The 14,554-nt window shown below is 37.4% G+C and overlaps 1 long non-coding RNA gene across 1 annotated transcript; it reads left to right on the top strand.

Annotated features, from left to right (window-relative positions):
• The first annotated feature begins 13,095 nt into the window (after positions 1–13,095).
• Positions 13,096–13,781, top strand: LOC132295548 (uncharacterized). Its single transcript, XR_009478538.1, has 3 exons — positions 13,096–13,172; positions 13,260–13,298; positions 13,562–13,781. It is a non-coding gene; the product is annotated as an uncharacterized LOC132295548 (long non-coding RNA).
• Positions 13,782–14,554: the final 773 nt, after the last annotated feature.

Genomic DNA, 14,554 nt, shown 5'->3' with positions numbered 1-14,554 from the left:
TTGATGTTGCATTTTAGACTTCAAGTTGATTACCTTGAGAATCTATATGTTGTGCTTTGTGTAAGCATGCTCCTATGTTGTTACTTTGTGTAAGCATGACCCTATGTTGCTAAAATTGCATGAATAAGGTGATTGATGCTAGAAATGATCCTAGGTAGCTAGGATGCTCCTTGAGTCTCACCTTTGACATAGACGTTAGGTGGAATGAACCACAATAACTAAATCATGCAAACTTGTAAAACGTAGGTCGATGCATGCTCATTTCCTATGAGTAGCTTTATGTTACTCACCCCTACGATACTGGGGCATATTTTAGGTACAAGAATCAAGGTTGCGATTCTCGTCATGCTTGGATGATTGGTGGACTTGAAGATTTTCATTTCTTGTAAAGGTTGGCTTGGAAAGCCATTTGCCTTATATATCAAAATATGTATATTTGAATTTAAACATGTAGTGTGTACAAGAGTGCACTCCTTACAATGTATTTGAAATGTATAAGATGAGGCCAGAGGCCAATGACATGTATTTGTATTCTATGTAGTTTTGACTTTATGGTATATTATGAAAATATTGAAAAATGTTAAGTTATTGTCTCATTATGTTTGCATCGGTCGTTTTCGGGAGCCGCGGACCATTCCCGCGTGCTCAAAATCATTTATTACGTGTGCATGCATATTCATTTCAGCCTAGAAGTGTATTTGGGGTTAAAAGTATGTTTGGTGCAAACTTACATTTTTTGCCGTTTTGAGCCTAAACTGAGCATAAGGGCATTTTGGGGTTTTTACTTGAAAAATAAAGTTTTCTTTTGGCATGGTTGGCTCGAAAACATGATTTTGAGGGTAGTTTCTTCTTTGTGTTTTTCTCAAAAAGGCCCAAAAAGTCCTCAAAATTGCATTTCAAGTCAGTATTTTAGGAGCAACCTACAGGAGTTCGAGCGCTCTAAATAGGGAGTTCGAGCGCTCGAACTTTGGGCAGATTTCTTAGGGCAATTTTTGAGGGCTCGAAGTCCTTGTTCGAGTGCTCGAAGTACTGTTCACGGGTGTGTGTGTCTTGGTTCAGCACTGTACCTCCGACTTCAAATCATCATAACTTCTTCGTTTTAACTCCGAATTGGTCCGTTCTTGATTCTAAATTGATCGCATCGAAATAATCTTTCCAATGGTACTAATTAGAGCTTCATATTCTTCTTGTGACTCAAGTTATTCAAGTTTTAGTAAGGTAGTGTCTATTTTTGGTTCGAACCGGGATAGGGTATCCCTTCCTTCGACTTCAGAACTTGATATCTTTGCCGTCCAAACTCTGAATCAAGTGATTCTTGAGTCTATCTTTATTAATTTTTCGTTTTCTTTCCAATGGTGTGCACGGTGGCACCCATTTCAGTGTGGAATGACCATTTTTCCCCTAGGTTCATTCTTTTCCGTTTTTGAATCGTTGCTTAAGCATTTTCTTCCTTTGGGTTTTGTGACCTCATTGAGGGTCACATTGGTATCTCAGAGGAGTGTTGTATCCCTAGAGACCATTGTTCTATCTTTTGCTTTAGCATTTTGGATCCATTTTGGACATTGTGGTTACTAGTTAAGCTTGTGTTTTTTTAATTAATCTTGGATTCAAGTGCTGTTTGATTATACTTAGCTATTTCATGATGAGTTATGCTGCTAGCAAGTATGTTTTGATGAATAAAAATTGTTAAAGTTGAGTTTATAACAGAAATATGGTATGCTTTGATTTTGAATATTCAAACCTTAATGCTGAAGATATTGTGTGCTGAAGTTATTTTGTGTTAAAGCTATTGTGTGCTGAAGCTATTGTGTGCTGAAGCTGTTATGTGCTTAAGCTAAAACTATAACTGAACTTTGTGATATACTCATGATGTGTTTGATTGTGCAAAGCTATGAACATGTGTACAACAGTGAAAGAAAATTGTGTAAGGTGCTGGTGAATTGATCTCGAGAGGAATTTCTAATTTTACCCCTCAAACCCTACGTGTTGCAGATTGTGGTGTTGGGGCAATAACTTGGAATTTTGTGTTATCCAGCTTAGTTTTATTGTTGCAAAGACTTTATTGTACTGAATTACATCTGTAATGGTGTGTATGGTGAGCAATGAGAGCTTATTTGGTCCAAGCAAGATTGCTTAGGACAGGGGGAGTGCTCGGATGCACTGTGGTGTACTTGTGTGTGTATTGGTTGTGAAAACTAGTGTCTATTCTTGTGCCTAGGTGTGTGCAGAGAGTGAAACAGCTGAGTGTGTAACAAGGTACATAGAGCTAGTAGTGGATAGCTTATTGGCCGAGGCTAAGAACCAAGGTTTTCCCTAGTTAAGAGGGTTTCCTTGTAAACCTTGTGTTATCTGTTCTTTAAATGTTTGTTTAGTTGTTTTGAGAACGTATTATAAAGAAAAGTTTTAACCAATTCACCCCCCCCCCCTCTTGGTTCAACAATTACTGTGATAATTGATCATGCATGAGTTGACGTAGGTAATTTTACTTGCATTATAAGTTAATTGCATGATTGGTATAAAAGTCTTTACCACTCTATAAAATACTCAAATAAATTCTCTTAATAATGTATGTGAATTTTAAGAATACATAATTGCATATATGTGTATAATGGAGGACAATTTGTTAGGATATGGTCTTAGCAGCACCATTTTTGGATTTGGTTTGCTGATACATACATGGGCTGGCTAATATGCCTAGACTCATACGTTTTGTCATACTATTGTCAGGATATAGTTATGACTTTAGATTCTGCCATTGTCAGGATATGGCTATAATTACTTACATATGTATATTTTGATAGTGTATCACGATACGAGCTTGAGATCTCGGGATCGATGATTAGGGTTGGCGTATATTACTAGATGAGATGAGTAGCTGGTTATATAGATGCGTGTGCCCTGGTAGAAGAGGTACTCATGACGACCTTATGTGCGCTTGCATGAGACTTACTATCCGGTTGAGGCTGTCTTATGATCCAGTGAAAGTCTATAGTGTGTACTTATGTATATTGACCTACGTAGTTATTGCATAAGTTGGACTAGGATGTATCGTTTATCGGGTCTCTGTTTGGGATGTAGTAGAAAGGGCTTGTTCGTGGGTTTCAACCCATACTTGTTATTATCTTTTCAAGTCTTCGACAGTTCTAGACATAGAGTCAATTCATGCAGAGCAGATGCTAGACTTCATCACTGTTTCGGTGTCATAGACGTAGGACCTCCACTATGTTTTTGTTATTATTTATTATTTTTAAGTTAGACATTTATTTATTTCGTCTTTAGTTGGGATTTTTATTAGGGGTCCACATTGTATGGATTTCCAAGTTATACTCCAGAGGTTTTATTCTTATAATGAGAATTTATTGGAGATTAATGTATTGGAGGATTTATTATTTAATTATTAATTTAGATTTCCCTTTCAGTGTTATTTATTTATTTAATTTATATTTCTCTTGTATTCTGTGCTTGTTTATTATTGATTGGCTGATATCCCCTGATTTTATGTGCGGACTTGATCAACCTTTGTTCCGAAATTAGGGGGTATCACAGTTGGTATCAAAGCACTCTAGGTTCAAGTGTCTCTAGGGTTTTGTTCGTTTTAAGACTTCCGCGTAGCGTATTCTTTTGATTAGTGCCTAAGTTTTACGGTTCGTTGTATTCCTTTACGGTCCGTTAGATACGTATTGACGTCTATCTTTCGATGTTAACTGAATGGTTAATGCTGGAAGAAGACAGGAAACAGAGTAGGTCAGGAAAACAAGGCAACAAAGGAGAGCGGCGCGTGCAGCAGAATCTCCTATGACGTCAGCGGATTGCAGAGGAGCAACAATTGCCTTTGTTTCAAGAGGAGGAGCAACAGACTCAAGAGTCTCAGGGTCAGGACCAACATCAGGATAGAGGTCTAGATTATCCTCCTCAGTTAGCTGATGTCATTACTCAGGCTGTAGCAGCAGGTGTAGCAGCTGTACTACAAAATCAGCTATAGGTTCAGCAGGCACCTGTACTAGTACCGGTAGTTCAGGTTAATCCTTTGGAGAAGGCTTGGAGTTTTTTTTTCACAAAGGGGAGCCCACCTGAGTCCTTAGGCTCCACCGATATGAGAATGGCTCATCAGGGACAGGCGTTACCGCCACCACGAGGACAGGCACCGCAGCAGTTGCATTATGGCAGGGTATATAACCACATGCCATAGGATGTTCAGACTCCTTAGGCTATTGAAGGTATGTTTTCTATAGATGGTAGATATGGGCGTGTTTTGTTTGATATGGGTGCAACACATTCATTTGTGTCTAGTTCATTTGTTACCTTATCTGAGATGATAACATAGTTATGTGATCGACCTCGTAATATTGGTACACCTATAGGTGTTACTTCTATTTTACATGAGAGTGATGGGCCTGTGACACTAGATATTGGTAGACTTAGATTTCTAGCCAACCTATTGGTCTTGGACATGCATTCTTATGATGTGATACTTGGGATGGATTGGTTATCTCACTACCATTCTCAGGTTAATTGTCATGATAATTCTATTGTGTTTGCTATACCGGGTCAGGATATGTATATAACTACTATGCCACATTATAATGGGTGATCGAGCACTCATTTATTGTATATTGAGGAGGAGTCTGAGGAGGAGATTACTGTAGCACTGCATAGTATACCGATTGTACAGGAATTTCTAGATGCATTTCAAGAGATTCCAGGGTTGCCACTGAGTCGAGAGATAGATTTCATAATTGATCTAACTTCAGGAACTACACCTATTGCTAGGGCATCATACAGGATGGCACCGATGGAAATGGGGGAACTGAAGGATCAGATTCAGCAACTTCTCAGCCAAGGTTTCATTCGTAGAAGTATTTCACCTAGGGGAGCACCAGTGTTGTTTATAAAGAAGAAGGATGGTTCACTTCGCCTGTATGTAGATTACAGGGGGTTAAAGAAGGTTACTATTCGTAACAAGCATCCGTTGCCCAGGATCGACGACGTATTTGATTAGTTAAAGGGAGCTACTTACTTCTCCAAGATTGATTTGCGATCAGGCTATCATCAGCTTCGAGTTAGGAAGCAGGATGTTCCTAAAACAATATTTCTCACTAGATATGGATCTTATGAATTTCGAGTCATACCTTTTGGGTTGACTAATGTGCCAACTGTCTTTATGGACTTGATGAACATGGTCTTCAGGGCTTACTTAGATCAGTTCGTCATTATTTCCATCGATGATATTCTAGTTTATTCTAAGTCTGAGGAAGATCATGCTAGACATCTTCGCATAGTGTTGTAGACACTTCGTGAGCATCAGTTATATGCCAAGTTCGAAAAGTGTGACTTTTGGCAGCAAGAAGTGAAGTTTTTGGGTCACGTGGTGTCTGAGAAAGGGATAGCGGTGGATCCAGCCAAGGTCTCAGCAGTCTTAGAATGGCGACAGCCTACCTCACCCACTGAGATTTGCATCTTTTTGGGATTGGCAGGATATTAATGCAGATTCATCCAGGGATTTTTGAAGATAGCAGGACCACTCACCCATCTAACTAAGAAGGGGGTACCGTTTGTGTGGGATGAGCATTGTCAGACTGTATTTGTTACATTGAAGAGTAAGTTGACTTCTGCACCTGTTCTAGCTACTCCCCAGAGTCGGATAGAGTATCTTGTCTATAATGTTTTTCTCTCGTAATCGTACGATATCGTGTAAGATATAGCTCTATGCAAAGAGAATGTCGAACCCACAGAGAGATGGAATTTGTATTAGCCTTTAAATTAGTTTCATGGTTTACAAAAAACTTGGTTATAGAGTTTGTTGGTTGTCATGATTTAACAAACTTGAATTAAACAAAATATTAACTAAAACAAATTAAACTAAACTAAATGATCAGAGAGGGAAAATCTTAGGGCTTTGACTTCACCACAATCATTATACTATGGTCAAATGAATCAACTCTGGGATTTTAACTAATTTTGTTTTCAAATGAACTGAACTCAATAACATTCGTTCAGTTCGGAGTTTAAAGAAAGATGTTTTACAAATTTAGCTAACTATAACCTATCTGCGGTTAGCGTGCACTATTCTCCTACCTACTCTACCTACTCTAACTATTATGTGAATGAACCACCTTTCCTAAGCATAGATTATGAAAACGTTCTTTTGCAAAATACGTTGGAACACCATTATATGACCTCTATCCTTGTGCCCGGCAGGGCTCCACCAGATACCGTACAACAAGGTAGGTTGAGAATATAACATAAATTATTATATCTAAGACAAGGTAACAACAATTTATATTCTACTAAATCATAAAAAACTACTTGAGTTGTCTCAAGTGCTCATAGTCATATAATCAAGAAAACATTATATATTAAAATAAATCTAGAGTCAAAACAATCAAACCATAATATAACATTGGGTTACATCAATGCCCTAAGAAAGGGATTAGCTACTCATGACAAGGTTGGATAACATCTGTGTTGAGTTCATCTCCATCGTCACGGACGGCTCCTCTCTTCTTAGGATCTGCACTTTCAAGGTTGTAGGAACCCTAAAAGCCACCACACCTTTAGCCTTCTGAATAACACCGTAAAAGAGATTGAAATTTTGGACCTTTTCTATCAAGGCTTATGCCTTCTTTTATAGAAGAAAATATGTATTTGATGGGCTTTTAGGTCTTCTGGCCCAACTGGGATGAGATACGGCTGGTAAAGAGAAGAATCCCGTAGCTTTTAGTCTGACATGTCATACATTGCTCGAGCTTCAGGAACGGATGCTTGAGCTTTAGGGCTTATGCTTGAGCTTCAGGAACCAATGCTCGAGCAATACTGGATGGATGCTCGAGCATCAGTGAATGGTGCTCGATCATCACATTGACACTTAGCCAATGTTCTTCAATAATTTTCTGAAGCGTCTTTTTCTTGAACACTTAAATTATTTTGGGGTTGAACTCCTTTAACATTGCTTGATCCAAGCTTCATTGGCTCGAGCAGTATGTACCATGCTCGAGCATCTGGGACTCAATGCTCGAGCATCAAAGGGATGATGCTCGATCCTTTGTTGATAGTGCTCGATCATAGAAGTACGAGACCTGGAAGCATAGCCTTCAATTCAAAAATCAACTCATTAATTTCCGACGCCTCATGCTCGAGCTTCAGGGTCAAGGCTCGAGCACCCTGGCAGTAAGGCTAGAGCATTAAGGTACTGGTGCTCGAGCATTTGGCCTTGTTAACTTTTCTTCTTTTCTTTGTTATAATGCTCGAACCTCAACACTTGGGCTCGAGCTCTAAGGCTTCAATTGCTTCAAACTTCACCAATTTAGCTCTCGGCTTGCTCTAAATGACCGACAACGACTCGGTAAGCTTCGATATCAGCATAAAATTCCAGTTTTAATCATTTATCTGGGAAAGTACCTGAAACACACATTAAACGTAAATTAATTTAATAATGCATAGAAGTATCACTTTAGGCCCTAACATATACGTACTTAGGGGCTCGAATATGCATATATTCAGCGCTTATCGGTCTACACAGATGCTTCTTTGCAGGGTCTGGGATATGTTTTAGTGCAGAAGGAGTGACCGGTTTCTTATGGGTCTCGTAAGGTTAAGCCTCATGAGCTTAACTATCCAACGCACGATTTGGAGTTAGCAGTTGTGGTCTTTGCTTTACGCATTTGGAGGAATTACCTGTTGGGGGAGTCCTTCAAACTATTTAGTAACTATAAGAGTTTGCAGTATCTCTTCACAAAGAAGGAGCTGAATTTGAGACAGCGTAAGTGGTTGGAGTTTGTGAAAGATTACCACTTCCCTATACAATATCACCTAGGGAAAACGAATGTAGTGGCAAATGCACTCAGTCGCCGACCCTATGCTAGTCTTTTTGTGATGTTTTCTATAGAATGGAATGCTTTGAAGACTCTAGATGAGTTATCTGATGCTTTTGTGGCATGTATAGTAATTACATCTATTATCATCCACAAAGTATTGAAGGCACAACTTATGGATCAGTAGTGCATCGATAGAGTTATGAAGTTAGCTTTTAGTGATGTTCCATTTTACTCTGTTGGAGCAGATGGAGGCTTAAGGTACAAAAGATGCCTAGTAGTACCTTCTGCTGTTGATTTGAGAAAAGATGTTATGATGGAGGTTCACAAATCTGAGTTCTCTATCCACCCAGGTGGAGATAAGATGTATCAAGATATAAAGCGACAGTTTTGGTGGGCAGGTATGAAGAGGGACATAGCCATCTTTGTCTCTAAATGTAATACCTGTCAGATGGTCAAGATTGATCATTAGAGACCGCCTTGTTCCTTGCAGCCACTTCTTATACCAGAGTGGAAATGGGAGAGTATCTTTATGGATTTTGTGGAGGGATTACCCACTTCCAACAGGAACCACAATTCTATTTGGGTTGTTGTTGATAGGTTGACTAAATCAACTCATTTCTTGCCTAGTCGCACTGATTTCACTTCAAAATAGTTAGCGAGGCTTTACATTGCAGAGATTGTAAAGCTGTTTGGCATACCGATGTCTATTATATCAGACAGAGATCCATGCTTTGTATCGGGATTTTAGGGGAGTTTTCAGCAGGCTTTGGGTACCGAATTACATCTTAGCACTGTTTATCATCCTCAGACTGATGGGCAGACTGAGAGGGTCAATCAGATCATGGAGGATATGCTTCGTTCCTATGTCTTTGATTTTAAGGGCAACTGGGAAGATTATTTGCCACTTGCAGAGCTTGCCTACAATAATAGTTTTCAGAAGACTATTGGTATGGCACTATTTAAGGCGTTGTATGGCCGACCATGTTGATCTCCTGTTTGTTGGTTAGAGGTCGGTGAAAGCATATTCTGGGTCCTGAATTTATCAAGGATACCTCTAAGAAGATTACTCTTATTCGTGACCGCATGCGCACTGCCCAGAGTAGTCCGAAGAGTTATACAGATCGTCGTACTCGCAGTTTAGAGTTTCAAGTAGGGGATCAGGTGTTGCTTAAAGTATCTCCCATGAAGAGAGTACTGCGCTTTGGGAAGAAGGGGAAGTTATCACCACATTTTTCAAGGTTTTATTTTTTTTTAATTTGATTTCATTTTAGTTATCTATGTGGCTATTTTAATTGGTTGTGCATTTATTTTAGGGTTTTATTTATTTGTCATTTAAATGTTAATTATTTGTTTTAGGATTTTATTTGTTTGTCATTTAAATGTTAGGTATTTCGTGTTTATTTTATTTTATTTTTATTTGCTTGGCCATGTGAATTGTTTGTGGAGTGTTTATCAATTTGTTATTTTAAATGTTAATTATTTAATAGAAATTTTTTAGTTAATTGTATTTTTTTTATTGATGTTATTTTATATATTTTTTTTAGTTAGTTGTATGGATGGATAGACAAATATATATATGAATCTATATTAAAGTGTTATATATAAAGGTTTATAATCTGTTAGTGGTATTATTTAGTTATTATATTCTTAACTATATAATGAATATTTATTTAACCATTAAATGACACAGCTGTGTCATTTGTTGCTGTGTAAGTTTAGTTGTTATTAGGATTAGTTTTTATTGGTTAGTTGTGATTAATGGTGTTATGGTGGGCCTATTAGTGTATAGGTTAGAAATAGGTTAGTTCAATCACATTATATATATATAGGTTATGTTCTGGCAGAACTGGGGGTTACGGGAAAAAAAGGAAAGAACAGCGAGCGGCGGCGGCGCGAGAGAAAGAGAAAAAAAAAAAAAAAAAAAGTGGAGAGGAAATCGAAGAACGGCGTGGGCTTCGATCTGGAGCCTTAAAGGCAAGTCTTCTTCTATTCATTTCCTTAAGACTTTATATGCAATATATATCTAGGATGATTATAGGGTGTAAGTAAAAAAAAAAAAAAAAAAAAGAGAAATTTTTAATTGCATGACTAAATCGGATCATAATAGCGTGAAATTCATGTGTATAAAATCATGTATATATAGTTGCTATTTTAGATTTTAATGCCTAAATGGGACTGTTGGGTATTGTTGTTTTAATTATTTATTTAGTTATTCTTGTTTCTTTATTTATTTTTATTGGGCTTAGCGATATTTTTTCAGTACTCATGGCTGGGAATTTGAGTTCTTTGAATTCTTCTTTTCTTTTGCAAAATTGCAGATGCTCATTACTTGGTTTGGGGTAATTTGACATATACATACATATATATATATATATATATATATATATATATATATATATATTGGTGGTTTATTTTGTTTTACATGTATCATGTGGAAAGTATTGGGTTATTAAATTAGGATCTGATACATATAGCAAGGATGAGTTCAGTGGGTGTTGCGAAATTTCAAAGGCGATACATCTTGATTTAGGGTGAATGGATATATATATATATATATATTATAATGACCTGGTCATTTTCATTCCTTTCCCTTTCCTCAGATTTTTACGGATATTTTTTTTCCGTTGATCTTTTTCCTTTCTGAGTTCAATTTCATGTCGCTTAGTGTCATCTTGAGTGCTCTGGAGTGATTTCTGAGACTCTTTTCTGTGGATTGACAACTTCCTATGAGGACCGAGTCGTTCCCACATTTTTCGTTTTTCGATACTATTCACTTTTCGTCCTTTTCCCTATTTTGTCTTTTTCCTGTTTGGCACTTTGTTTGCATAACCACACTTCTTATGTTTGGAGTTGGTTTTTGACTTCACGTATCTTCATTCTGAATGATTTGCATGAGATAATCTTTACTTTCGTGAGAAGGTACTCTGGTTGCTCCCGTTGCCCATAGGGGCATAAATACAAAGTTCTTTGGAAACTTTTTCTTTTCTTGGGGTATTTTTCATAAATATCTTTTGAAGATATTTTATTTCAGGGGTATCTAAGAAAATATCTTTTGGAAGATATTTTCATTCTGTGGCAGTTTCGCAGTTTTCACTTTTTGGAGGGGCCATTGTGCAATTAATGAAAGTTATTGCTCAATGCCTTGTTTTGAACCTGGATCCTTGTACGGGATTCCTTTTCATGTTTCATCGAGTCGTGGACTCTTAGAATTTCCTCCTGGACGATGTTTTCCAGTTTCAGGGTTTCTGGCCCCGATTTGTGCCAAATTTGTTTGGGGCATAACTCTCTACTCGAGACTCGATTTTTGACGCCGTTTCTTCTGTTGTTCATATTTTCTTCTTTGGTGACATGAGCCTCCTACTGACTCATTTTACACTTTTATTGCATATTATGACCTAAGGGTATTTTGGGAATTTTCTTTGGGAAATAAATTCTGTTCTTCACATGGTTGAATAGAAAATGTGATTTTAGGAGGGGGTTTCTTCTTCATGTTTTTCCTAAAAATGTCATCTTAGCATCGGAAATCCATCGCAAAGTTCAGCTTTCTGTTTTCCACTTAGCAGCTTTTTGGACCCTCTGGACCAGATTTCTTGGGAGGGCATTTTGGGCATTTCACAGTGAGTATTTTTTTATTTATCTCAAGAGTCATGTAGAAAACTTGATTTTGAGGGGGGTTTCTTTTTTGTGTTTTTCCAAAAAATGTCATCTAGGCCCTCAAATTTCTTTTTTTTTTTTCGGGAAAAACCCTTGCTGCCAGGTTTTTGTTGAGTTGTAGTACAAGTGTATGGGTCAAGTGTACGGGTGACGAATCTCGTAACCCGTTAGATGAGTGTGGACAGTGAGTTGGTCACTTATTTTTGCTTTCTAACCAGTTACAAAGGTCTCCTAACCGGTTAGATGTTCTTAGGTTGGTACTTTTGACCGTTTTGCCCCTGTTTCTTCCGTTAGCCATATCTTCTTCATCCGGAATCCGAATCAAGTGATTTTTGAGTCTAAGTTCATTAATTTTTCGTTGTCTTTCCAATGGTGTGATCAGTAGCACCCACTATTAAGCTGGAAATGACATTTTTGCCCGTAGGTTCATTCTTGTTCGTTTTTGAAACGTTGTTTCCGTATTTGATTCCTTTGGGTTCCGTGACCTCGTTGAGGGTCACATTGACGTCTTAGAGTCATGTTGTATCTCTAGAGACTGTTGTTTATCTTTTGCTTCTACATTCGGATCCATTATCGGGTCATCTTTCGGTTCATCACTGATGCACCGGGTTGAAAAACTTGGGCCATCACACACACACACACACACACACATATATATATATATATTGACTACTATTTTATATATATATATAACGTGTGGGCAAACTTGGTTATCAAGTTGTGATCAAATAGAAAGTAGTCATTAAGTCACTTTGGGTTGATTATTATGGTTTCTTTCAATATCAACTACTATAATTATGGACTTAAAGTGTCTATTAATGGTTACCTTTTTATGGATGTGAATTGGTCATGCAAAGGTATATGGCTTTACCTATATTTTAAATCACTAGTATGCTATTTTTAATATCTCGTATTGTTATATTTATTTCTATAGCCATTATTGTGATAATTAATCATGCATGAGTTGACATAAATAATTTTACTTGCATTCTAAGTTAATTGTATGATTGGTATAGAAGTTTATACCACTCTATAAAATACTCAGATAAATTCTCTTAATAATGTATGTAAATTTTAAGAATACATAATTGCATATACGTGTATAATGGAGGACCATTGTCAGGATATGGTCTTAGCAGCACCATTATTAGGATATGGCTTGCTGATACATACATGGGTTGGCTAATAAGCCTAGACTCATACGTTTTGTCATATTATTGTTAGGATATAGTTATGACTTTAGATTATGCCATTGTCAGGATATGGCTATAATTACTTACATATGTATATTTTGAGAGTGTACCATAATATGAGCTTGAGATCTCGAGATCTATGGTTAGGGTTGGCATATATTGCCAGATGAGATGAGTAGCTAGTTATAGGGATGTGTGTGCCCTAGTAGAAGAGGTACTCATGACCACCTTGTGTGCGTTTGCATGAGACTTACTATCCGGTTGAGGCTGTCTTATGATCCAATGAAAGTCTATAGTGTGTACTTATGTATATTGACCTACGTAGTTATTGCATGAGTCGGACTAGGATGTATCATTTATCGGGTCTCTATTTGGGATGTAGTAGAAAGGGCTTGTTCGTGGGTTTTGACCCACCTTTGTTGTTATCTTTTCAGGTCCTCGACAGTTCCAGATATAGAGTCAGTTCATGCAGAGCACAGCCAGACTTCATCACTCTTTCGGTGTCATAGACGTAAGACCTCCACTATGTTTTCATTTTTATTTATTATTATTGAGTTAGACATTTATTTATTTCGTCTTTTGTTGGGATTTTTATTAGGTGTCCACATTTTATGGATTCCCAAGATGTACTCTGAAGGTTTTATTCTTATAATGAGAATTTATTGGAGATTGATGTATTAGAGGATTTATTATTTAATTATTAATTTAGATTTCCCTTTCAGCGTTATTTATTTATTTATTTAATTTTTATTCCTCTTGTATTCTATGTTTGTTTATTATTGACTGGCTGATATCCCCTGATTTTGTGCGCGGACTTGATCAACCCGTGTTCCGAAATTAAGAGGTATCACATTTCTCTACTAAGCTATTGAGCTCACACCATTATTATTAACATTCCAGGAAACCGGAGATGATATGGCGAAGGATGTGCACCTACGGACTTAGACGTAGTTATGGCTTATTTTTGTAATAGCCTTGTAATTATGGCCATAACGGCCTTAATTTGTAATTGAACTCTTTTAGGATTTATATATAATAGAACATGTATGATTTCGATTCTTATATGGTGTATAAATGATTCATTTCGATGGTTATATACATTACTTTTACAAGACATGATGTTCATGGACTTGTATTTTCATGTTCTTGCACTTTGGGATGCATCTGCACAGACTAGGAATTGATCTAATCGATCACATACATTTCGGGTTTCATCATCTAACCAGTTAGATTAGATCTATATTTAATACGATCAATTAGATGCTCCCATCTAACCGGTTAGATGGGCTTGGTAGAGAGATGTTTCTTCTTGGTTCCTTATCTAATCGATCAAATAAGGTGTGACTGCCCTGGATTTTTTTATAAACCCAAACTGGATCCAAAATGCGGAAGCAAAATAAAGAAAACAAGTCTCTAGAGATGTACGTCATCCCTAAGACACAAGAGTGGCCTACAAGAAATGGACCAAGGGTAAAATGGTTATTTTACCCAGAAATGGGTGCTACCGTGTACACCATTGGAAAGACAAAGAAAAATGAATGAAGTTAGACTCAAAAATCACTTGATTCGGAGTCCAGACGAGGAAGATGTGAAGATAGAACGAAACGATGTCCTCCGATTAGGAGATACCACAACCCTACAAATAGGGTCAAATGCGCAAGTCAGTGAGGAAGGGTCGATCTACTGATAGCCCTCGGTCGGTTGGTCAGACTTACAAGGTCAGTCGTTCTAACCTACAAGGTTGGTCAGTCACACCTACATGGTCGGTCATTCTGGAGGAAGGGTTATGGCCCAAACTAAACTTTAGCTACTGGAATTGATCTCAAGCATGTGTCAGCCGGCTAATGACTCTTATCAGCCGACCGACGCAATAGACAGCAGTAAAAGCTATTG

Source organism: Cornus florida, unplaced genomic scaffold (genome assembly GCF_030987335.1).
Source record: "Cornus florida cultivar Cherokee Brave unplaced genomic scaffold, ASM3098733v1 CherokeeBrave_3.0.0_Hap2_Chr02, whole genome shotgun sequence".
Taxonomy (NCBI): domain Eukaryota; kingdom Viridiplantae; phylum Streptophyta; class Magnoliopsida; order Cornales; family Cornaceae; genus Cornus; species Cornus florida.
Note: the sequence above shows the minus strand (reverse complement) of the source record. Positions and strands in the feature narration are given on the sequence as shown.